Raw genomic sequence first — 26585 nt, forward strand, 5'->3', positions numbered from 1 at the left:
GTGGCAGGGTCAGTAGTTTGGTAGGAAGGATGGTTAGGAACAGGTAATTAAAGGTGACTTAGGTCAGAGCAGGTAACCAGGGGTGACTCAGGCAGGTCAAAGGAGGTGACTGGGATGAGTCAGGATGGAGCTGGTGACCAGGGGAACAGATGTGAACTACTGATTAAAACTGGTGAAAAAGGTTGTTTACTGAAACCGCGAGGAAGTTAAACTTTATTTTTTATTAATTAATTAATTAATTTATTTTTTGAGACGGAGTCTTACTCTTTCGCCCAGGCCTGACTTCAGTGACACTATCTCGGCTCACTGCAAGCTCCGCCTCCTGGGTTCACGCCATTCTCCTGCCTCAGCCTCCCAAGTAGCTGGGACTACAGGCACCTGCCACCACGCCCGGGTAATTTTTTGTATTTTTAGTAGAGACGGGGTTTCACCGTGTTAGCCAGGATGGTCTCGATCTCCCGACCTCGTGATCCGCCCGCCTCGGCCTCCCAAAGTGCTGGGATTACAGGCGTGAGCCACGGTGCCCGGCCTAAACTTTAAAATGGGGGACAAAAAACTGAACATACTGACATACTGATTCTTTGAAGAGAAATCTAGAACTCACTGTATCCAACAGAAGAACTTAAGGCCTGGTGAATGAAGTATCTGAACCTCCAGGTAGATTTTTAGTAAGCACTGAGCCTATGATGGGTACTGGTTTAAAGCCCTAAGGATGGTCTTAGTTTAGTTGAAGAAAAGGAAAGAAGATGTCCTTGAATCATTATTCAGGGTCAAGGAATGAGAGGTGTTGGTGAAACAGGCAGAGAGGGGACGTGATATTAGATTAATGTCACATCATTGCATCCTATGGAAGGACCTGAAATGTTGTTAGGCAGTTGCTAAGGGCAAATTACAGGAAAAATATTAACTGGTTAATAGAATCATGTAGTGATAATAGAGAGCTGAAGGCACTTTCAGAGATGATCCGGCCCAGCTCTCTCTCTGCAGGCAAGGGAATGTCTAAATCATCCAGGACAGATATTGTTGACATCTCAAAAAGCTCATTCAGCATAAAGGGTCCTCCACATTTTGGGGTAGCCCATCTGATTATTTTATCATCAGAAGGTTAAAAAAATCTCATCCTTACCCAATCTAAAACTCAGATTGGTTAGGTTTTTATTTTTTTTTTTACAAAACCAACCACAAACTGGTGCTTGAGATGATGGTGTGTTGTAAATGAACAACAAAGAGCAGGGACCACTCGACCTTCTTACTGCATGCTTTCTTTGTCTCAGAGAACTAGTGAGGTTCATTCGCTCCACAAAAATTTATCAAGTACCAAGCTCTGTGATAGGAGCTAAGGATGAAGGAATGAATAAAACGGAATCCCTGCCCTCAATCCATTTTAGTCTAGTGGGATGGGAGCAGACAAGTAGAGAGGTAATATTTACCAGGTAATGTGTTAACTGTAATAACGTTTTTTATAAACATGAGAGTATTTATCAAATGCTGGGAATTGAGGACTAAGCTCTGATTTTTTTCTTATCTTAGCCAAATTCCTATCTAAGGGGTCTGGAGAGGCATGCCCTACAAACCATAAATTCTCATCAGATGGGTTTTATTTAAGCCTATATATCGTGACTTACTTTCCAATCGGACTCTTGCATAACATTACGTGACAAACAAGAAAATAAAAATATTTTACCCCAAAACATGTTTCTTTGCTGTATTTTGAAATGGCCCTGCAAAGCTGTCCTTTGTGGCGGAGAATTTGCATCTGTAGAGAAACTCTATTAACATAGCTAGATCTTTTTCTTCCAGGCCCTCCCAATCCTGAAGAGGTTAACTTAGAGTCTAGCACCTTTTAAAGGTCTGAATAGGAAACGTTTGTCTTCTGTTGTCTCTAAGGGCAGCCACTACGAGACTTCAGAAGAACCTTGGTCTCCAGAATCTAAATCTGAACGTGAAATTGACCTATGGCCTGGAAGCCTGCCCCGCCCCCCGAGTTGTCCCGCTGTTCTGGACCAAGCCAATGTATTTCTTAATGTATCTGATTGATGTCTCATGACTTCCTGACCACCGTGGGCACTTGTTCTCAGGATCTCCTGATGGATGTGCCACAGGCCACGGTCACTCATATTTGGCTCAGAATAAACCTTTTCAAATATTTTACAGCTTGACTCTTTTCAGCGACAATAATTGTGCTAAGTGCTTCAGGCATATTATCCCATTCATTCTCACAACTCCCTTGTCACTGTCAGGCCGCTGAGCCCAAGCTAAGCCATCATATCCCTTGTGACCTGCACGTATGCATCCAGATGGCCTGAAGCATATGAAGAATCACAAAAGAAGTGAAAAAGGCTGGTTCTTGCCTTAACTGATGACATTTCACCATTGTGATTTGTTCCTGCTCCACCTTAACTGAGTGATTAACCTTGTGATATTCCTTCTCCTGGCTCAGAACCTCCCCCACTGAGCACCTTGTGACCCCCGCCCCTGCCCGCAAGAGAACAATCCCCTTTGACTGTAATTTTCCACTACTCACCCAGATCCTATAAAAGTGCCCCATCCCTATCTCCCTTCACTGACTCTTTTTGGACTCGGCCCGCCTGCACCCAGGTGAAATAAACAGCCCTGTTGCTCACACAAAGCCTGTTTGGTGGTCTCTTCACACAGACGTGTGTGACAGTCACAAACTTATAATTGCAAAACAACCTGTTGAGTGCAACCTTTTCTTTCTGGTTGGAACTTTTTTTTTTGTAGTTTTGGTTTTTTTGTTTGTTTGTTTGTTTTGGTCTGTTTATTTTTTATTTATATTTGCTTTTCTTGTTGCCTTTTTCAGTTTTATTTCTGTGGTTGAAACTTTATGGCACATTCTAAATTCTTCCTGGCAATGGCTTAGTGTGAATTTATGATCAGTCCTGCTAGTTTTGCTTGTTAGATGTAAAGGAAATTTTTGAGGCTTTAGAAATCCCTTTTCTCTCTCAAATTTATAGGCTTTCAAGACTGTTGTTTCTAAGGGTTTCAAAATCCTATGCTGGCAGTCAAAAACTTTCTTTCTCTTTGCATTTCTGCAGTAATTCTAATTCTCCCTGAGGCAGATGGAATCCTCTGGTTGAAGAGGGGAAATGTCATATGCAAGCAAGTGAGGAAGAAAAAAGAAAGAGGACATGTTTTAACATATCATCTCTCTTTTACAAAATAAATGGACACACACAGATACTTACACAGTTATTGACTCTAGGAGTCACTGCACATTCTCATACAAAGATATTACATCTTAACTAGAGATAATTCTTAAACTTGCAAAATATAGATTACTTCTAATCGCATCATGTCAGGCATCAATGTACTGGGTAAGGTTTTTTTTTCCCCCTGTAATTTTTTCTACTTAGTTGAACACATTGAGCTAAAAAATCCTATATGAAGTTGTTCCTTTATGTAAATTACTTAATTTTCAATAAAATTACAACTTTTGTAAAATATTAACAGGCACTTTTGTCTCTTCTGCATTTCTGCATTGGACTCCCCGCATATCTATACCACACATATGTATGATTATTGTTCTCTAAAGCTGTAATTACGCTGATAATAATGATCCCGAATGATCGTAAAGATTGTCTCTGATTACATTTAACAGCAAATACAAAGACACTGTTTTTCCTTCTTGGGTATATTTAATGGCAAATGGTATGAACGATCCAGACAGCTGTAATGGCTGATTTGGAAAGTCTGTTTCCTGAATAGGGTAGAAATTCACCACTGGGGAAAGAAATGCTTCCCCCTTACTTTTATTGTGTTACTGACCCATCACATACGCTCAGGCTTCCAAGCTGAGAACATGCCAAACTATTAACCAAAATAATACGTCTGGCTCCCAAAGCTCACATTTTGTGTAAATGCAAATGTAATCCCGAGGTGTATTAGTTAGCAAGATGGCCGTCTGGTGGGACACTTGGTGTCATGTACCCTTCCCGCTCCATGGCTTGGAATGGAATTTGTGCTGGCCGTTAAAGTTCCTGAGTGCATTTCCCTCTGAGCTTGGATAGAGGGTAAGAGGGCCAAATGGAAACATCTTCTTTCAGGTTCTTTGGAAATACACTCATTGATCTCTCTCAATCTTTGGTGGGATTTTCTTTCTTCCTGGATGAACAGGAACAACTTTGGGAGCCACTTGCAGTGACACGATGCAGCTGTGTGTATGCCTGGATGCCTTAGAGAATGTGTCAGGGAGAGAACAGTTAGGCAGTACCTCTCTTCCTCCTGAAGTCCAGAATGTATGCGTATATATACATTTCTCTCTGCTTCTCTGTGCCCTTTTTGTCTTTCTCTGTTTATCATTGTCCCCTTCTCTCATCCTTTCCCTCGTCCCCACCCCCAACACCTGATAACCATGTTACAGGATGGAGTAGGATGGAGTGAAAATATGTTTGCTCTCCAGGCAGCATGAGAAACAGCAGATGTACTACAGGGTGTGGGAGGAGAGTTTCAGCGCACAGTGCATTGTACAAAGAATGCATAGGGGAGGTTAATTGTTATTATCATTACTATTTATTAAAATGTAACAGTGCAGACTGTATCATCATTGATCTGCTGACTTAATATTTCAATTGGACAAGCAGGCAGTTTTAGACCTGAAATATTAAGCACCTAAAAAGACATTAAAAACATTATTCACAGTCCCAAAGAAAAGCAATAACAAAAAATGTTTCATTTTCCCTCTGATTGTTCCTGGATTTGTTCTCTTTTCTTTGATGGAAAATGATGGTGCTACCTACAATTAGACTGCCTGACTCTGAGTAGTGCTGCAAAACTCTGTTAGCTATCTATTTGGATTCTTGAGGCCCTAGGAGCCTTCGGTCCTGTTGGTGTGAATTGTATTAGGAAGAGAAGAGAGATAAAAGATGGAAATGGAGATCTGTCTGTCTACCCATCTATCTATCCGTCTATCTATCTATCTATCTATCTATCTATCTATCTATCTATCTATCTATCATCTATCTGCAAGGAGAAAGAGAGACTGAAGAGAATGCAGGGTGATAGAAAGGGAGAAAAGGGATTGAAATCATTGTTAAAAGGAATGAGAAGGTACAGCTCTACCAGTCTATAGCGTAATTCCATTTTGGCCAGGTAATCACCATGCTAACACCAGGCTACAATTTTTCTCCTGAAGCACAAAAGGAAATGAAGACTTGACAAGCACTGCAAGGCTGTGAGTTAGGAAACAGGAAACAAGATGCTCCTGCTGCTGTTGGAGCCTTGAGTTGTTCCTGAAATGTGACTGTGGCATCCCCTGAGAACAAGGCATGATGCAGAATTGCACAATCTAGGTGCCCGTATTTCAGCTGGCAAAGCTCCCACCTCTGCCTCAGACTCCTTGTCCTGCCACACAGGCTCCAGACAGTGACACTAAAACATTGCTCTGTATGGTAATTTGTCTGAAAAATAGCTTTAGAACTGTACCAGCTTTACGGCTCAACAATTGGAGCATTTAGGTGAAATTTGGAACCCAGCCATTAAGAGAACTGCTAGGGAAAAACATGACAGTAAAATCAAATTTCAAATCAGCATCACTTACCATATGGGAAACTGCAAATTCAGCAAAAGGGAAAGCAATGCTGAAATTCACCTTCAAAGCTAAATATTGTTCCTTAGACCAATTTCAACCTCGAATTCATTTGAATTTCCTTTATGTCTGGTTACATCTGAAGTGAAGTAATTAGCAATAGGCTTGTGAGATTTTTCTTTCCTTATGGAATTTTTTTTTCAGAGAGACAATGATCACTTATGAGGTCGTATTTGTCACAGGAATGGCAAAGACTAAAGTGATTCCCAACATTTTTTAGCATGAGCCACCTTTTTTGTTTTCCTAGCAAGTTTAGCTTTATTGAGTTTAACTTCATGAAGTTAGCATACTAATTAATTTTAATTACTAAAGTTAACCCAATGTAAATACATGTTTATTTAATATGCCATTAATTTAAACACAGCTTTTATGAGACATAATTTTATATATCACAAAGTGCAATTACTATGAAGAATGGCTTTAGAGTTAGTTCCAGTTACTCCTGACTAAGCCAGGTGTTGCCTAGAAAATCATATTTGCCTTGGCCCTGTTTCCTCTATTCTTTTTATCCAGCCAATACCAGGACATTTGCTGATCTTCCATATTATTCCTTATCACATCATATCTAGAGTGGCCCTTTCTTAACAGCAAACCTTTGAGATAACCCCACATGTAATGGTTACTGAAATTACTTGTTGGCCGAGGAAACGTATATATGTATAAAACTACTGTGAAGTCAGGAATGCTTTTCTTCTTTTTTTGTTTTTTGTTTGGTTTGTTTGTTTTTTGAGATGCAGTGTCGCTCTGTCGCCAGGCTGGAGTGCAGTGGCGCGATCTTGGTTCACTGCAACCTCCATCTCTCAGGTTCAACCGATTCTCCTGCCTCAGCTTCCTGAGTAACTACAGACGTCGGCCACCATGCCCGGCTAATTTTGTATTTTTAGTAGAGACGGGGTTTCACCATGTTAGCCAGGATGGTCCCGATCTCCTGACCTCGTGATCCACCCGCCTCTGGCCTCCCAAAGTGCTGGGATTACAGGTGTGAGCCACCACGCCTGGCCCTTATTTGTTTGTTTGAGATGGAGTTTCACTCTTTTGCCCAGGTGGGAGTGATGTGGTGTGATCTCGCCTCACTGCAACCTCCACACCTCCCCGCACCGCACCTTCCTCACTGCCCCGCCCTTCAAGCGATTCTCCTGCCTCAGCCTCCGCCTCAGCCTCGCCAGTAGCTGGGATTATAGGCGCCCACCACCACGCCAGGCTAATTTTTGTATTTTTAGTAGAGAAAAGCCCCGTAGGCTTTTTCCTCTTTAGAGACAGGGTTTTGCCATTTTGGCCAGGCTGGTCTCGAACTTCTGACCTCAGATGATCCACCTGCCTCGGCATCCCAAAGTGCTGGGATTACAGGTATGAGCCACTACACACGTCCTAGGAATGCTTTACTTGATCACAACAATGATACATATTTGAAAGCAGTGGGAAATATATGGGTGAGATATATCGCTCGGCCTAGTGATAATGATTGGGGGGAGCATGTAGATTCACAGAACACTTTATAGTAATGCCAGGCCCCAGAAGGTAACCACTCCTGCAGGAGTTTGAGGAAGAAGATCAGTTTTCGCTGGATGCCTAGGGAAGATTCCACTGGTGAAACTGCATTTGAACTTGGTGTTATCAGCTCTCTCTGTTCCTAAACTTTGCAGTATAAGAATGTAGCTGAAGGGCCGGGCGCAGTGGCTCACGCCTGTAATCCCAGCACTTTGGGAGGCCGTGGCCAGTGGATCGCCAGAGGTCAGGAGATTGAGACCATCCTGGCTAACACGGTGAAACCCCTTCTCTACTAAAAATACAAAAAGTTAGCCGGGCGTTGTGGCGGGCACCTGTAGGCCCAGCTACTCGGGAGGCTGAGGCAGGAGAATGGCGTGAACCCGGGAGGCGGAGCTTGCAGTGAGCCAAGATGGTGCCACTGCACTCCAGCCTGGATGACAGAGCAAGACTCCGTCTCAAAAACAAAACAAAAACAAAAACAAAAAACTGGCAGGGCGTGGTGTTGGGTATCTTTAATCCCAGTTACTCGCGAGGCTGAGGCAGGAGAATCACTTGAATCCAGGAGGCAGAAAACAAAACGAAACAAAACAAAAAATCAAAAAAGAATGTCTCTGAAGGCTTCACACTGTCAGATTGCCAGGCAGTGACTGGGAGCTGGTGCTGCTCTCAGTATAGCTGCTATTGGGACAAGGATAGTTGTTCTACTGATCAAATGTGACTCTAGTTGGTATTTGAATTTGAGGGACATAGGAACGTCTCCCTCAGGAATTCTTCCTCAACCGCGTTTCCTCCCCACCCGCCTCCCTGCACAGGCTTTCTCCTCTTTAAGGCAGACCTCATCCCCCTATTATATTATGAGCTCTCTAGAGGACAGAGCAGAATCTTTCTGCACAGAAGAACGTCTTATGGAAGTTGGGAGTGGTTAGAAGAAACCACAGCCATTTCCCACCCACCCCATTCCTTTCAATGGCAAAAACAATAATTACTTTTGCACCAATCTAATATTTATATTTAGCCTAATAGAAAGATCTAGTTAGAGATATATATATATATATATAGAAAACGTGTTGCTCAGAATAAGATGGAGCTCTTTGAGTCTAGATAACCATGGATGCCTTGGGGTCACTGAGGAGCTTCCAGCATCCAAGCCGGCTCCATGTGATACTGTTGGTTGGTACATGCTTGACTCAACTGAACTGTTTCAATTTCTTGCCTTGGAAATGGAAATTTGGACCTGAAGGCAGAGAGTCTGGGAGTTTTCAGAGCTGAGTCACATTGACGGCAGTTTTCTAAAGAAGAGGATCATGTACTTTAATCCATCTCTCAATTCCATGGGCTACTCCAGTATCTTTCCAATGACATCTCACTCCGTTTTTCCTTAAGTTAGCCAGATGTAGCTTTTGTTATTTGGTCCCCCAAAAACCTTAATTATTAAGTAAGTCTTTAGGACAGGGGAGTGGACTATCCTCTTTTGGACTGTAAATCAAATCCACTGAGAATTTTAAGGATTCTTAAAAATAAGAGTTGCAGCCCACATATGCCTTAGGAGGTTGTGGGATTTGGACTATCCCAGTGAGAATCTGAATAAATAGTTACACAGTCTAAGACCAACCTTGTGTTTTCTTAGAGGTGGGTGGGGAATGGCTGTGCTTTCTTCTAACCACTCCCAACTTCCATAAGACCTTCTTCTGTGTAGAAAGTTCCCACTGTGTCCTTGTGGAGAGCTTATTTAATGACTTGGCATCATGAAACTTGACCAGGCTTATCTGGCTTAATGCCATTTTTACAGTGAGACAGTGCTTCTTGTTTCCTCCCTTAACCATCAGGGCTGGTTTTAGGAGGAATGAGTAAACAAAATAAATAAGTGCTCTATTTAAAGCACTAATTTTATGTCGGTAAATGTAAGAAATTAAAAAAAATTGTTTTAAGTGTATAGTTGCCAGGCATGTTGGCTCATGCCTATAATCCTAGCACTTTGGGAAAGCTGAATTGAGAGGACTGCTTGAGCTCAGGAGTTCGAGACCATCCTGGACAACATAACAAAACCCTGTCTATATAAAAAATACAAAAATTAGCCAGGTGTGGTGGTACATGCCTGTGGTCCCAGCTACTCAAGAGGCTGAGGTAGGAGGATCGCTTGAGCCTGGGAGGTGGAGGTTGCAGTGAGCTGAGATCACGCCACTGCACTCTAACCTAGGTGACAGAGTGAGACCCTGTCTCAAAAAAAAGTGTACAGTTGCAAGTATATTTTAAAGATATCTATATAGTAAAAATTTTTAAAAAGTATTTATGTAAGAAAACTTGAAATACATGACAGTGCTAATAGCCATTGAAGAACTGGTGGTGTTACAGATGCTGTCTTCCTCACCATTTCCTGTTTTTCACACTTTCATAATGTGGTGTCATTATGCCTATAAGGATTTTTGAAAGTGTAGGACTCAGGGAGAAAACATAAATACAACTAGTCTACTTTATGATGACAAATCAAAGAGAGAGAGAGAAGAAGCAGCAGGGGTAGGAGTGGGATAAGGAGAGATAGAGAGAAAAGGAGAAAAGTGGAATTAGATATTCTCAAGTATTGCCAGATTGTCACAGAAAAAAAAACCCTGGTATAACTGTATTGAAAAATTTTAAACTTGGACATTTTTGTCTTGAAGTAGTAGAGGATTTTTGTGCTTATTTTCAGTTTATGAATGAGTGGTGTTTGTGTCAGCATCTTAAACAATGGAATAAAAACAAATGTATTCTTTTTTTGTTCAGTGTGTTTGAAATGCCAGATACCTTCAGGGATGAAGTGGCTGCTTCTCAGAGAACTGCTCCAGGTTTTAGGTTGCAGGGTTATTTGGCAGAGGTGCCCACTTTCTTTATTTGTCTAAGACAGAATTAGGTCACACAAACAACAAAGATATATAAAAGAAACCCCCTTCTAGGTTCAAAAGGAAGTCAGAAAAAAATTGGTATAAATAAGAATTCTCTTTTTAAGCACATTAAAGTCTCCCTTTTTCAACCTTCCTCTTTTTTTTTTTTTGGCAGGGTCTTGCTCTGTCACCCAGGCTAGAGTATTGTAGCACAATCCTGGCTCACTGCAACCTCCGCCTCCCAGGTTCAAGCAATTCTCCTGCCTCAGCCTCTGAGTAGCTGAGATTACAGGCCTGCACCACCACACCTGGCTAATTTTTGTATTTTTAGTAGAGACAGGGTTTCACCATATTGCCCAGGCTGGTCTCAAACTCCTGACCACAGGTGATCCACCCACCTCGGCCCCCAAAAGTGCTGGGATTACAGGCATGAGCCACCGTGCCCAGCTCTGTTTTAGACTTTTAATGTAAATATATTGTCTTGGGAAATGTTTTAATTAGAAATTTTAAAAATATTCAGCACATATAATGTACCACGGTTGTTACATATTTTGTTGACTAAATCAATACCTTCCTGGACATGGTGTGCACAGGTGTTCACATATCAGTTGCAAAAGGGCTTCAAAGCATACAAGAAACAATTAACCAGCTTAATTCAATAGGAGTTGGAAATGGATTGGCTTTTACAAATTATCTCGACCAGCACCTTCCAGTACAACTTTTTGAGATGATGGAAATGCTCTATCTCTGTATTGCCAATGCAGTAGCCACTAGCTTTATGTAAGTAATTGAAATGTAGCTGGTGTGACTGAGGAACTAAATGTTTAATTTAACTTAATTTCCATTAAATAGCCACACATGGCCAGTGCTGTGTTGACAGCACAGATCTAGACCATCATGTTTATTTGGCAGATAAGGAAATCAAGAGAGAGGCTGAGAAGCTCAAGACAGTGGGCCAATATAGCATTAATAGTTTCAACCAATTTTCATGAAGGAGAGATTAGGGAAAAGAAGGAAGACAAATAAATTGGGTACGTTAGTGTTCTTTTTTTTTTTCTTGGAGACGGAGATTTGCTCTTGTTGCCCAGGCTGAAGTGCAATGGCGTGTTCTTGGCTCACCGCAACCTCCGTCTCCTGGGTTCAAGTGATTCTCCTGCCTCGGCCTCCGGAGTAGCTGGGATTACAGGCACGCACCACCATGCCTGGCTAATTTTTGTATATTTAGTAGAGATGGGGTTTCTCCATGTTGGTCAGGCTGGTCTCGAACTCCTGACCTCAGGTGATCCACCCGCCTTAGCCTCCCAAAGTGCTAGGATTACAGGCATGAGCCACCGCGCCTGGCCGACGGGTACGTTAGTGTTCTGAGACTGTTCCCTTATTCAACTTTTATTTTAAATCTCTTGAGATGCCTAGAAACCACCCACCTTGTAGGGGTGATGTGTAAGATGTGTAAGATTACCCAAATTGATTTCACCCCTCAAATCCACTCTGATTCTTACACTAATACATTTAGAAAGCACTTCATAATTTTCAAATCATGTTCATCTCTACAGTTTTCTCACATTTGCTGTTTTCAACATCCATGTCAGGTTGGAAGAGAAAATATCATCCCTACCCTATATCTGAGGTTCCAACAGGTCAAATGAGTAGCACAGGTTCATGTGACTAGCAAGTGCAGCTGCTGGGGAAGGTTTTGACTCTTAGTTCAGCCTCTTTCTGTTACACCCGGTTGCCCTTTATCTAAGTCCCTGAGAAGTGTTAAGACTTGGGAACCTGCGTTAGTATTAGGGGCAAATTAGGAAAGCCCCACAGAGCAGAAGCGTCTTCCACAAAACATCCTCTGGCAGAAGTCTAGTGGAAGTATAAACTCCAGAATCAAGGAGATATGGGACTGGTAACAGTCTGTCGAACGTACTACAAGTATAATTTGGGCAAGTTACTTAGCCTCTTTTAAACATCATTTTCCTTGTTGGTAAAATGAGGATAATAATGGTACCTAAAAGACTTCTTGTGCAGATTAAATTAAATAATTCAAGTAAAGTGCTTTGTGCAGTACTTGTTAGCTATAATTATGAATATTAATATAGAAAGAATTAAGTTATGTTTTGATTGCTTCCTGGGCCTATTTCTAGATTCAGAACCAGGAAACAGCAACTTTGGTCTTGGCATACTTTAGAATGCTGCTGAGTCTTTTAGCCTTGTCACCAAATTCTTTCCTTCCTCTACAATTCCCTATTCTCTTTCTCCCACTACCATACCATCAAGAAAATGGAATTGAGTTTCCACCCTGGAAATCTCTCCTTTGTGGCTGTAAATGTTGTGGGGCTCCAGGGAAAGAGTGAGGCACACGGGCTTTTAGAACCATTGATTGGCCTCCTGATGTCCATAGCATCGTGGGAACAACAGTATGAAGCTGCGTGCCCAGTTCAAAGGAGTGTATTTTGAAAGTTTTCTAAAATTAAACCTTTTCTCTCCATGAAAAGATTTTTTTTTTTTTCTCACAGTCCTCCTATCCTTATCACTATAAAAATTGAGCCACTTTCTGGCTATGTGATGCTCAGGGTCAGGTTCCAGCCCCAGCTGAGGGCTGAGGGGAGTGGGTGGACATGGGGCAGGGAGCTGGAAGAACACTCGAGAGACAGCAGGTAGATGAGACATGGCTTTATTCAGCAGCAGTTTTCATTAACAGCTTTCTCACACTAGCTCTCTCACACTGTCTGCCCTGTCTCAGTTGCTTAGTTCAGCAGCTCCCACACACACAGCTACACCGCCGGCCCTCCCTTGCCTTCAGGGTCAGCAGCTTAACTCCTTCTCTCTCTGGGCACAAGTGAGCTGAGCTGTGTCCTGGCTCCCTCCTGTCTATCTACAAAGACAGACCCCTCTGGCTCTCTCTCTCTTTCTCTGGGTGCCAGTACACCTGTACAGTGTCAGCAGGACAATTATACCTTTTGCAAACAATACTGGCTTAGAGCAAGGGATGGCCTTCCCATGTTATGGCTACATAGCTGTGATAACAAGTGGAGTTCTACGCGTGCGTTCTAAACTCGCAAGTCACGCAGGATGTAAACATCCTATCTTGGCCTGTCCTTGAACAAACGACAGCCGTGTTCCTTACAGGCCATTATTAAAAAGTCAGAAAATAACAGATGCTGGTGAGGTTGCAGAAAAAAAGGAACACTTACACACTATTGGTGGGAATGTAAATTAGTTCAGCCATTGTGGAAGACAGTGTGGCGATTCCTCAGAGACCTAAAAACAGAAATACCATTCCTCCCAGCAATCCCATTAACAGGAATATACCCAAAGGAATATAAATCATTCTATCATAAAGACATGTGCACATGTATCTTCATTGCAGCAATATTCACAAGAAAAGAGACATATATTCAACCTAAATGCCCATCAACAGTAGATTGGATAAAGAAAATGTGGTACATATACATCACGGAATACTATGCAGCTATAAAAAAGAACAAGATCTTGTCCTTTGCAGGAACATGGATGGAGCTGGAGGCCTTTATCCTTAGCAAACTAAAGCAGAAACAGAAAACCAAATACTGCATGTTCTCACTTATAAGTGGGAGCTAAATGATGAGAACACATGGACACATAGAGGGGAACAATAGACACTGGGGCCTATTGGAGGGTGGAGGGTGGGAGGAGGGAGAGGATTAGGAAAAATAACTAATGGGCACTAGGCTTAATACCTGGGTGACAAAATAGTCTGCACAACAAATCCCCCTGGCACAAGTGTACTTCTGAACTTAAAAATAATTTTTGTTTTAATCGAGCCATTTTCAAAATGAATAGGAGAAATAAGCCTGAACATAAAGCCTGTCTCTAATTCAGAAGTTGTATCCAATAAGCTTCTCTTCTCCTTCTCTAGCCGTCCTGTGACCTACAGCTCTTCCATAAGCTTTGGAATGTTCATGATGGATCCAAGAAATCTTGGTATCAAGGGTATCATTTGGATCCATATGTTTTTTCCCTAATGGTCAAGCCCTAGTATGACAGAAAAACACCAAAATCACATAAATCCTACACACGAAATAGAAGAAAATTGAAGACATTATTCTAAGTTAAAGTAGAATGCAAATGATAACCAGTTACCCTATCTGGTGAGACAAAATACACAACACTGGAAAACTATAAAAGTACCATCCAGGGAAATAAATCTTTGCTCTGTAATTTGGGTGAACATAGCTCATCCTAAATCCATTAATTACCATCCTTTTAAAAGCACTCCAAATCAATATGTTCTGCCCTTGGAGATTATTCAGATGAGCAGAACGGTTGTAAAATACTTCTTTGGATAATATGGATGATGACCAGAGAAGGTTGTAGTATCATTAGGGCCCCAATCTCAACAGAACATAACAAATATTTCATAATTACTGTGATGAGTGAAATGCCATCTTCTCCATTCTGATCAGAGATTGTATTTTTGTTCTTGTTAAAAATTTGTATCACAGCAGGAGTGTGAATAGATAACCTATAAAGCGATTTTAGCAATCTGGAAAAAATATGATGGTTAAAGCCTGGCACTGACATAACTAAGATGACAGTTTTCATCTCCACACAGGCCAATTAAATAAAAAGTCTACTTCACATTTATAGGCTGGGCCCCCAACTGGGACCAGGCTTTTAAGCATTGTGCATCACAGGACATAAAACGCTGGGGCTACAGAATGTTTATGGTTCATACTGCCTGTCACAATTACTGGAAAAAGCAACACGAAGAGCTTGGACTTATATTTGAAGGACAGTCCATTATTAATATGGTGAGAAAGCTCTAGAACTAGGTTTAAGCTTTTGCGGCTCACCAACTATGTGACCTTGAGCCTGTGAACTATGGTTTTGCCCATGAGGAAGACAGACATAATAATAGCTTTTCTTCTGTTATCACAACGTAATTGTGGGAAATACACAAAAGAATGAATGAGAAATCTTGTTGTAATGGTAAAGTGCTCAGACAAGTAGAAGATAATATTTATAGCTTAAATGCTGAGATTTAAAAAAATAGTTACTGTTGTGTGTTTGTTGTGTCTTCTTCCTGGGGTAGCTTTAAAAAATGTGGCCTGCATTTCTGTTAGGATGGCATTTAGACCTCCACTTCATCAAAGTCAGGAAGAAACTTTCATAGGTTCTTCTTCCTTACTGAAATAGAAATCCCCTATGTCTCCAGTGGCACGTTATCATCACAAAATACTGTTATGATAAATGGCCATGAAGCAAACTTGATAGCCACTTCAAAATTATCCTTCCACATAAATTACATTAAAAACAACATTGTGTAACACCTGTAAGAAAGGCTACCTTCAAGAGAAGTTATTTTTAGTTGAAAGGGTGGAAAGGAAAAAGACGGCACATGCCAGTGCCTCCTGATGAGCTGTAAAACACCCACAAAAAACAGGGGTGAGGCCGGGCATGGTGGCTCACGCCTGTAATCCCAGCACTTTGGGAGGCCGAGACGGGTGGATCACCAGAGGTCAAAAGTTTGAGACCAACCTGGCCAACATGGTGAAACCCTGTCTCTACGAAAAATACAAAACTTAGTCAGGTGTGGTAGTGCACGCCTGTAATCCCAGCTACTCTGGAGGCAGAGGCAGGAGAATCACTTGAACCTGGGAGGTGGAGGTTGCAGTGAGCCGAGATTGCGCCACTGCACTCCAGCCTGGGTGACAGAGTGAGACTCCGTCTCAAAAAAACAAAACCAAAACCAAAAACAAAACCCAAAAAACCAGGGGCGAGCACATTGCTTTGATTTCTGTTTTACACCCATCCTGAGTTGTAAATATTAAAATCACAAACACAGAAATGCTCTTAATTTTCTTTTATCTCCTTCCATTAAATTAAGCTTTAGTTTGAAAATCACACAAGATCTCAGATATTGCCTCTAAAAATTAAGTGGGGTGCAGAGAGAAGCACTTCAGTTAGAGTGACCTGGGGGAGGGAGGGTTGGGGTGGGGGGCGTCTTCTTGGATCTATACCTTAAATATTGGCACTGTTGAAATCCTCAACAATTTAAATACTGAGGGGAAAATGCCACACGTAGTGAGAAATAAAGGATATAAAACACTTGGGCCAGTGATTGATAACAGAAAAAGGAGAGAAATCTCAGTCAACTGGGACAGTTAGCTCAAAACCAGGCTGGGTTGGTGCTAAGCCACAAAGACTAGCCTTGCAAAGCCTTTAAATCTTTGCAGGGCTCCTGGGTACCGAGTTGGAGGATCAGCCTCCAGGCCATAAGAAATTCTGCTCTGGGGAGGAGAATCAGATAAGTGAGGCCAAGTAGAGAGACAGCTTTCTACTCCTCTAAGGATTTGTGCCAAATATATTCTCCTCGGGCCTTTAAACAAAAATCTCTAGTTTCTTCAGATAAAATGCACAGTCACTGCACAAACTGCTGATATGAGGAAAAGAACAGGAGTAGTCTTTTTGCGGGAGGCTGTCCTCCTTTGGGGAAAACTTCGATTTTGATTCATTTCTCATGAGAGGGAAAGAACACTTACCTATTTTTTTTTCTAGATTCTGTGCTCATTAGCTCTTTTATAGCTTTCGCTCAAACATGGACTTAGCCTCTAGAGCCTGAGGAAACATAAATAAAGAGAATCTCAATATATTTTATTTATTTATTTTGTTTTTTGTTTTTACTTTTTGAGAAGGGGTCTTGCTCTGTTGCCCAGGCTGGAGTGCAGTAGCACAATCTTGGCTCACTGTAACCTCCCCCTCCCAGGCTCAAGTGAACCTCCCACCTCAGCCTCCTGAGTAGCTGGGACTACAGGCACATGCCACCACATTTGGCTAATTTTTTGTATTTTTGGTAGAGACAGGGTTTCACCATGTTGATCAGGCTGGTCTCAAACTCCTGAGGTCAAGCCATCCTCCTGCCTCGGTCTCTCAGAATGTAAGCCACAGCACCAGGCCTGAGAATCTCAACATATTTTAAATAAGGTTCTTTTACTTGGGGTGGGTATTAAAAATATTAATAGAGAAGCACGTATGTATATACAAATATATATGCATATGTAGGAAAATACATATATAGGATGCATGCAAATGTCTGCTAACACCAAATGCCCTTCAAATGCCAGGAAACTATCACATGAATGAAAGAAAAGAGGTGGTAACAAGTGTTGGTTTGGGCTAGATTTTGCCTTAGAAAGTCAAGAAGAGACTGAATCAGATTCTGCACAAACCATGCCTATTTAAAATGCTCAAATATTTAGAATCCAAAATAATTCAGACTGGGCCTACAGAAACAAATTAGTGGAACTGAAGGTGATTTATTGAAACATTCTTTTTCTCTCTATGAAAGGCAAATAAATCTCAGGACCCTCAAATCACTCGGCCAAGGGAAAAGTGAAGCTGGGGTCTGTGTCATGCAAACCCGCCTCCCGTCTTATTCCTAAGTAAGATAGCTACAAAGATAAAAAAGCCACATACCTCCCTCACAATTGGCCCACAAGGAAATTCCTTGTGAGCCTCAAGCTCTTTATCCTGAAATTATTCTGTTGAATTTCACCCTGGCAATGTAAACTGATAACTTATCTTCACCTCCCTGGACAGAAAGTCATCCCTATGAGGTTCACCTGAGACATATGCATATCTGATGGCTTCCTCTGTTCTGTTGTTTAAGTAAAAATGCAGATTCACTGAGCCAGACTAAATTGTGTTTTCAGTGAAAGGCTGATCAAGGACTCAAAAGAATGCAACCTTTTGTCTCTTTTGTCTAGCCTGTGTGGCCTGGAAACCACTACCCCACTCTTCAAATTGTCCCTCCTTTCTGGACTGAACCAAAGCAATGTACATCTTACACATACACATATTGATTGATGTCTCATGTCTCCCTGTCTCCCTAGAATGTACAGAAGCATGCTGCACCCCAACCACCGTGGGCACATGTTGCCAGGACCTCCTGAGGTTGTGACATGGGTATGCCCTTCACTTTTCTAAACAAACTTTCTAGATTGATCGAGACCCGTCTCAGATTCCAGATATTTTGGGTTCATGTCTCTAAAGCTCAGTTGCTATTTTTCTTGTGAACTGGGCTTCATTCATTAAACACATATTCATTAACTGTTTACTAAGCACCAGGCCCTGTACTCGTTGCTGGAGCTCAACAGTCATCAAGAGATCACAGCTGCTGCCCCAGGAAGTTGTAATCTCTCCGAGGAGGTAAATAGTATGTAAATAAATTCACAATAATGATTTAAGCATAGTTAAGAAATTATTTCATTTTAATTAATCACCTCTTTAAAGGCCCTAGGCCAGGCACGGTGGCTCATGCCTGTAATCCCAGCACCCTGGGAGGCCGAGGCGGGCCAATCACGAGGTCAGAAGATCGAGACCATCCTGGCTAACACGGTGAAACCCCATCTCTATTAAAAATACAAAAAAATTAGCCGGGCATGGTGGTGGGCGCCTGTAGTCCCAGCTACTTGGGAGGCTGAGGCAGGAGAATGGCATGAACCCGGGAGGCAGAGCTTGCAGTGAGCCAAGATCGTGCCACTGCGCTCCAGCTTGGGCAGCAGAGCAAGACTCTGTCTCAAAAACAAAAAAATTAAAAATTAAAATAATAATAATAAAATAAAGGCCCTAGCTTCCGATATAGTCACATTTTCAGGTACTGGAGGTTAGAGCTTCAGCATATGAATTTTGGGGGAACACAGTTCAACCCATAACACTTCCTGATCCTAGTATATAGTTTTGATCCTGAGAGGCGATGATTGGAATTCAGAGAATCCATAGACTGCTGGTTGGGGGACGAGGCCTACCTTCCACCTGCACCTGCTCCCAGAGCTCAGTGGTGCAATGAGCAGGGCGCCATAGGAACTTTTAATGTTCTGCATTTCCTTTCTGTTGTTTCCTAATATTCGACAGAAATAAGAGACCTGAGCTTTAATCTTGCTCTGAAAGAGAGAGATAAACATGGCATGCTACAAGAATTCATAAGAGAAAGATATTACTTGTATTTGGTGGGTCACAGAAGCTCTGCCTAAGAGGTGACATTGTTGATGGGCCTTGGAGAATGGGCAGCAGGTGGATGTGAAGAAATTAGAGCATCAGAAGCAAGACAAAGGCGTGGATGCAGGAGCACGGCTTGTGAATGGAGGTTATTCCTTATGAATCTATTGCACATGAGGCATTTGGTATGTTATAACTTTGAATTTCCCCAGAACCTGTGTGAGATATGCTAAATAGGAATTTACACCGTTTATTCTTTTCTACAGTGAGGATACAAAAGCTTAGAGAGGTTGAAAAGCTCTTAAGAGACAGTGAAAGGATTGAACACACCTGTCGGACTTCAGTGTTCTACCCACCAACAGGCACTTGTGTTTCCTATTGCTGTGCTAATAAGTGATGACATACTTAGAGGTTTAAAACAACACAAATATATGATCTCACAGTTCTTTAGGTCAGAAGTCTGGGTAGGCGTGATTGATTTTCCTGCTCTGGGTCTCACAAAGCTGATCAAGGCGTTGACAGAGTGAGGCCCTGTCTAAAAAAAAGAACAAAAAAAAACTGATACAACAAAATGTACTTCATACCCACCAGGTTGACAAAAATGTTCAAGTTGGACAATAAGTGTGGGCAAGGATGTGGACCAATATGAACTTTCATCTGCTGCTGGTAGGAAACATAAACAGGTGTAACACCTTTGGAAAACCATTTGCAAAGTCTGCAACAGTACAGTGGTCTACTAAAGTTGACACTGTGACTCAGAAAGTCCACTCTAAGGTCAGGACCAGCTACATTGTTTGTGGGGGCCACTGCAAAATGAAGATGCAAAGTCGCTTATTAAAAAATTAAGATTTTGGCCGGGCGCAGTGGCTCACTCCTGTAATCCCAGCATTTTGGGAGGTTGAGGCAGGCAGATCACCTGAGGTCAGGAGTTCGAGACCAGCCTGGCCAACATGGTGAAACCCCGTCTCTACTAAAAATACAAAAATTAGCTGGGTATGGCCGGGCATGACGGCTCACGCCTATAATCCCAGCACTTTGGGAGGCCAAGGCGGGCAGATCACGAGGTCAGGAGATCGAGACCATCCTGGCTAACACAGTGAAACCCCATCTCTACTAAAAAAAAATACAAAAAACTAGCCGGACATGGTGGCAGACACCTGTAGTCCCAGCTACTCAGGAGGCTGAGGGAGGAGAATGACGTGAACCTGGGAGGCAGAGCTTGCAGTGATCTGAGATCGCGCCACTGCACTCCAGCCTGGGCGACAGAGCAAGACTCTGTCTCAAAAATAAAAATTAAAAAAAAAATAGCCGGGTGTGGTGGTGGGCGCCTGTAGTCCCAGCTACTCAGGAGGCTGAGGCAGGAGAATCACTTGAACCCTGGAGGTGGAGGTTGCAGTGAGCCAAGATTGCGCCACTGCACTCCAGCCTGGGTGACAGAGCGAGACTGTCTCAAAAAAAAAAATAAATAAATAAATAAAATTAAATTAAATTAAGATTTCAAGAAAGAGACAGTAGAGTTCCAAAGCATAGGGTCCTTCTAAGCATGGGGAGCCTATATGTCTGTACAGGTTTCATAGCATCAGCTGGTCCTGCCTAGATATTTACCTTAGAGAAACTCTTGGGTCGTGCAGTCCAGGGTCCATACAAGAATGTTCAGATCAGGACTGTTGGCAATAACTAACAATAGGAGACTCCAAATGTGAGTGACTAAATGGTGGTCTAGATGCACTGGAAGACTAATCAGTGAAAAATGAATGAATTAGAGTTGCTGACAACCACATGGGAGCATCTGAGGAGCACAATGCTGACCCAAAGAATACATACAACAAAGACTCTATATAAAGTTTAAACAACAACAACAACAACCAACAGCCTGTAATCCTAGCTACTTGGGAGGCTGAGGCAGGAGAATCGCTTGAACCTGGAAGGTGGAGGTTGCAGTGAGCTGAGATTGTGATATCGCATTCCAGCCTGGGCAACAAGAGCGAGACTCCATCTCAAACAAACAAACAAAAAACAACCCTGCAAAGCTGAATGACATATTGTTTAGAGAAACAAAAATATGTAGTAAAACTATTGAGAAAACAAGAGAACGATGAATGCGAAACCAAGGATGGTAGTTTCTCTGCAGAAACAAAGGGGCTGGGATGGTCTTCAGGGTTATGGGCGTGCCCTTTTTTACAAACAGATCCTCGGGTATTTGGTTTTTATTAAATTCCTGTTTTTCATACATTATATATTGCTTTATAAATATTAGTTTTTATTTATTAAATATTTAATAAACTTAAAAGTAATGCAAGTTGGCCCTGTTTGTGGAGGGAATGGTAGGAAATGGCTGGGCGCGGTGGCTCACGCTGTAATCCCAACACTTTGGGAGGCTGAGGCGGGAGGATCATGAGGTCAGGAGATCGAGACCATCCTGGCTAAGATGGTGAAACCCCGTCTCTACTAAAAATACTTAAAAAAAAATTAGCTGGGCTTGGCAGTGGGCACCTGTAGACCCAGCTACTCCGGAGGCTGAGGCAGGAGAATGGCGTGAACCCAGGAGGCAGAGCTTGTAGTGAGCTGAGATCGTGCCACGGCACTCCAGCCTGGGCGAAAGAGCGAGACTCCATCTCAAAAAAAAAAAGAAAAAAATTATGGTAGGAAATTTCCAGACCTTTATGAGTTTTTAAGGCTTTTGGATGTACAGTTGACCCTTGAACAATGCAGGAGTTAGGGGTACCAATATCCTTGCATTAGAAAATCCATATATAACTTCTTTTTTTTTTTTGAGACAGGGTTTTACTCTGTTGCCCAGGCTTTAGTGCCGTGGTGCAATTTTTGCTCACTGCAACCTCTACCTCCCAGGCTCAAGCCACCTCAGCCTCCCAAGTAGCTGGGACCACAGACATGTGCTACCATGCCTGGTTAATTTTTGTATTTTTTTGTAGAGTTAGGGTTTCACCGTGTTCCCCAGGCTGGTCTTGAACTCCTGAGCTCAAGCAATCCATTTGCCTTGGCCTCCCAAAGTGCTAGGATTACAGGTGTGAGCCACCGCATCTGGCCCATATATAACTTATGACTGCCCACTAACTATTAATAGCCTGCTGCTGACTGGAATCCTTACTGGTAACAATCAATCAGCACATATTTTGCATGTTATATGCATCTTATGCTGTATTCTTACAAGAAAGTAAGCTAGAGAAAAGAAAATGTTATGAAGAAAAACACAAGGAAGATAAAATATATTAACTATTTATTAAGTGCAAGTGGCTCATGATAAAGATCTTCACCCTTGTCAACTTCACATTGAGTAGGCTGAGGAGGAGGAAAAGGAAGAGGAAGAGGAGGGGTTGGTTTTCCTCTCTCAGGGGTGGCAGAGGAGGAAGAAAATCCATGTATAAGTGGACCCCCACAGCCAAACCTGTGTTGTTCAAGGGTTAACTGTATTTTCTTTTTATTATGTAATGGGGGCTATTTGCACACATCTACTAAGAAGGCAAAGAAAATGTATTTCTTTATTTTCTATAATGATATAATCTTCCTCACCCTCCCTCACCCGACTGAGTGGTGATGGACAGTGGAGGTGGGGGCACAGTCAAGCCTTTTAATCAGCCCCTCTGTACCTATAGGTTTTGATATGGTTTGGCTGTGTCACCACCCAAATCTCATCTTGAATTGTAGTTCCCATAATCCACATGCATCATGGGAGGGACCAGGTGGACATAATTGGATTATGGGGTGGTTTCCCCTGTCCTATTCTCCTGATAATGAGTTTGTTCTCACAAGATCTGATGTTTTTATATGCAGCTTGCCTCTCCGCTGGGCACTCATTCTTCTGTCTCCTGCTGCCATATGAAAAAGGACCCATTTCCTTCCCCTTCTGCCATGATTGTAAGTTTCCTGAGGCCTCCCCAGCCCTGCAGAACTGTGAGTCAATTAAACCTCTTTCCTTTATAAATTACCCAGTCTCAGGCAGTTCTTTATAGTACCGTGAGAATGGACTAATACAGGTTTAAACAGTCATTTTAGGAAAATGTTCAATATCCTTTTTCTTCCTCTCTGGGTATAGGGACCTGGGAGTGTGACATGGTGTCCACAGGGGAAGAGGGCTCTCATCTAGACCTTCTGACTGTCCTCTGGAGCTTCCTGGTGTCCATGGGGGGCTGCTGCTCTGGGCTGGCCCCAGGGCCTTTGGCCGGTGTCCATAAGGTAAACGTGAGAAACTTCTTTCTGGTTGGCTCTTGGCTACAACAGCCCTTGGTGGTTTTCCCCTGCTAATGCGACCCCACAGGATCCTAGGAGTTCTAGAAATTGCTCTGAGTTTAGCTGCATTTCTGTCAAATCTCTGAGGCCTCTTCAGGAGGGACGTGTTTTTCTCCAGCCATGACAGCTCCCAGGCCGGGCCTGCTGCTCTCGGTGCAGTGGCCTTCCTCTCCATTCTGGGGTGAGAAAGAACTTTCCTTCATGTCACACAGGAGCTGGGGGCAACTTGGGACAGGTCCCCAAAACTCTCTGTGTCTAACCAGGTGCTCCTGTCCCTTTCCCTTGGCTGCAGCTGAAGCCGTCCCTACCAGGTTGACAAGAATTGCACGCAGGGTTCTGGACAGGAATATAATAAGTATTAATCAGGCTGCTCTTTTGCACACTTCCTTTTTGCCGAAAATCATGTGGCACTAGATCCTGACCATTTGCATCCCCCGTTGTTTCTATAGATAGAATCTCTGACATTAGAATCATAAGGCTTTGGCTTAAGGATCACTTAAGATATTTTTCAGACCCGGAATTCCAGCAACCGTTTGACAACTCCTACAGAGAAGCAGGAGCCACATAAGGATACAGCTTCTTCATATCCCTTTCCCATGACTTCACCCTGCGTTCTTCAACCAATCAATGTGTCAGGCCTCTGAGCCCAAGCCTACACGTATACATCCAGATGGCCTGAAGTAACTGAGGAATCACAAAAGAAGTGAAAATGGCCGGTTCCTGCCTTAACTGATGACATTACCTTGTGAAATTCCTTCTCCTGGCTCATCTGGGCTCAGAAGCTCCCCCACTGAGCACCTTGTGACCCCTCCCCCCAACCCCTGCCTGCCAGAGAACAACCCCCTTTGACTGTAATTTTCCACTACCTACCCAAATCCTATAAAATGGCCCCACCCCATCTCCCTTCACTGACTCTCTTTTCGGACTCAGCCCGCCTGCACCCAGGGGAAATAAACAGCCTTGTTGCTCACACAAAGCCTGTTTGGTGGTCTCTTAACACGGACGTGTGTGACACAATGATCCCCACACTTCACCCCACTCCAAATCCCCAAAAAGCCCTAGGCCCACACTCCTTGGGGAGATGAATGTGAAGTTTCCTCCCATCTCCTTGTTCAGCGAACCTGAGATTACACCTCTTTCTCTGCTGCAACCTGGAGTCTCAGAGTATTGACTTACTGGGTACATCAGGCAACAAACCTATTGTAGTTCTACAGTTGCCCATGTGGCCTGGAGCCAGCCCATACAGGAGACTTCCCCACATGGAGCCCTCTGTTTTTGGCTTTCCCCCTCCTTTTTATGTGATGCTGTACACCCCTTCCGGATAGACACCAGAAAGGGAGCCGTCATCCCAAATGTGTCAAACTCTTAGCTCCTGAAGTGGTGTAGGAAATACTGCCTCAAAATATGGCACCTTGGAAATTGAAAAAGCAGAAACAGGAAGGCTATCTCACCTTTTTCTTTCATTTTCTTCCTTCCTTCCTTCCTTCCTTCTTTTCTTTCTTTTTCTTTCTTTCTTTTCTTTTTTTTTTTTTTTTCAACAGGGTCTAGCTCTGTTGTCCAGGCTGGAGTACAATGGTGCAATTGTGGCTCATTGCAACCTCCACCTCCCAGGCTCAAGTGATTCTCCTGCCTCAGCCTCCCGAGTAGCTGGGATTACAGGCACCCACCACCACGTGTGGCTAATTTTTGTATTTTTAATAGAGACAGGGTTTCACCATATTGACCAGGCTGGCCTTGAACTCCTGGCCTCAAGTGATCTGCCCGCCTCGGCCTCCCAAAGTGCTGGGATTACAGGCGTGAGCCACTGCGCCCAGCCTACCTCACGTTTTTCTTGCCCTTCTTCTCTGAAGCAAGTCCTAAAACCTAGGAAGGTCACTGTCCGACCTTACCCTCCTCCCCTGAAAATCCTCACATGACAGGTGTCCTGCCCTATGCCCAGAGGGAAGGAATGTCATGCACAAAGGCCAAGAGGAATGTGAACAAGCAGGCTTTGTTAAATTCCCACCCCCGAGTTCATTACCTCAAGATAATCCCCGTTCTCCAAGTATGCTTCTGCATGACTGTCCTTGAAAATCCACAGATGACTGTCCATGAAAATCCACAGATCTCCTGTTCCTTTGGGTCTTCATTTTCTGAAAGTTCCCGTGTCACATAATACCTATATTAAATAAATCTGTATGCACTCACTTGTTAATCTGATTTTTGTTATTTGAGTCTTAGCCATGAGCCTAGCATTGAATGAGAAAAGATATTACTTTTTTCCCCTATACTTTCCAGTCCCTGCCTCATCCTCTGGGGGCAGAAGGGGTGGGCCCACCATCTCCTACCTGACAGTCACTTCTCCTTCCCCATTTCCTCCTTCTCTGTCCTGCCTTTCCTCGGGCCACAATGGCAGTTGAAAAGCAGGGAGAGAAAGTGCCTCAGAGGAAGGGAATATCTAGAAGGTTTAGATTCCTTACATTATTATTGTGGTGTTGTTTTTTAGATGGGGTTTTGCTCTCGTTGCCCAGGCTGGAGTGCAGTGGTGCAATCTTGGCTCACTGCAACCTACACCTCCTGGGTTCAAGCAATTCTCCTGCCTCAGCCTCCCGAGTGGCTGGGATTACAGGTGTGTGCCACCACGCCTGGCTAATTTTTGTCTTTTTAGTAGAGATGGGGTTTCACATGTTGGCCAGGCTGGTCACGAACTCCTGACCTGAGGTGGTCCACCCACCTCGGCTTCCCAAAGTGCTGGGATTATAGGAGTGAGCCACCATGTCCAGCCTATTTTTTTAAAAAAATGAAGAAATAAAGGTGAGATGATGACACTGCCCACCATGCCCAGACCTCGCCCACGCTGGTTCTGTCGTTTCCTTATACTAATTTTTGAACATTTAAGGATTTTAAAAGCTAATTTGTCCAAGGACACTTCTGGCCTTACTTTCTTGCAAGTAAGCTCATTTCAAGATGCTAATAAGAAAGTATGTTTCTTCCCAGGAAGTCAGTCAAATTAAGGGAAGAGACCACCCCTCATATTGTCTTATGCCCAATTTCTGCCTCCAAAGAAAGAAGAAGTAAAAACTAAAAGGCAAAAATGAAATCCACAGGCAGACAGCCCGGGCCATACCCTGGGCCTGGTAGTTAAAGATCGACCCCTGACCCTGACCTAATCAGTTATGTTATCTATAGAGTACAGACATTGTATAGAAAAGCACTGTGAAAATGCCTGTCCTGTTCTGTGCCGTTCTAATTACCGGTGCATGCAGCCCCCAGTCACGTACCCCGTGCTTGCTCAATTGATCACGACCCTCTCACACGGACCCCCTTAGAGTTGTGAGCCCTTAAAAGGGACAGGAATTCCTCACTCGGGGAGCTCGGTTGTTGGAGACGTGAGTCTTGCTGAAGCTCCCAGCGGAATAAAGCCCTTCCTTCTTTAACTC

The 26585-nt window shown here is 43.0% G+C and overlaps 1 long non-coding RNA gene across 1 annotated transcript in view; it reads right to left on the reverse strand.

Moving 5' to 3' along the window:
• Window positions 1–243: 243 nt before the first annotated feature.
• Window positions 244–26585, reverse strand: part of LOC129059137 (uncharacterized) — a 57831-nt gene continuing 31489 nt past the window's right edge. The window contains exons 2-5 of the long non-coding RNA XR_008524868.1: window positions 25187–25324; window positions 16464–16539; window positions 5558–5684; window positions 244–4192 (exon numbers count right to left, since the gene is read on the reverse strand). This is a non-coding gene — a long non-coding RNA (uncharacterized LOC129059137). The remainder of the gene's footprint in view (window positions 4193–5557; window positions 5685–16463; window positions 16540–25186; window positions 25325–26585) is intronic.

This window comes from Pongo abelii, chromosome 3, assembly GCF_028885655.2.
Source record: "Pongo abelii isolate AG06213 chromosome 3, NHGRI_mPonAbe1-v2.0_pri, whole genome shotgun sequence".
In the NCBI taxonomy this organism is placed as follows: domain Eukaryota; kingdom Metazoa; phylum Chordata; class Mammalia; order Primates; family Hominidae; genus Pongo; species Pongo abelii.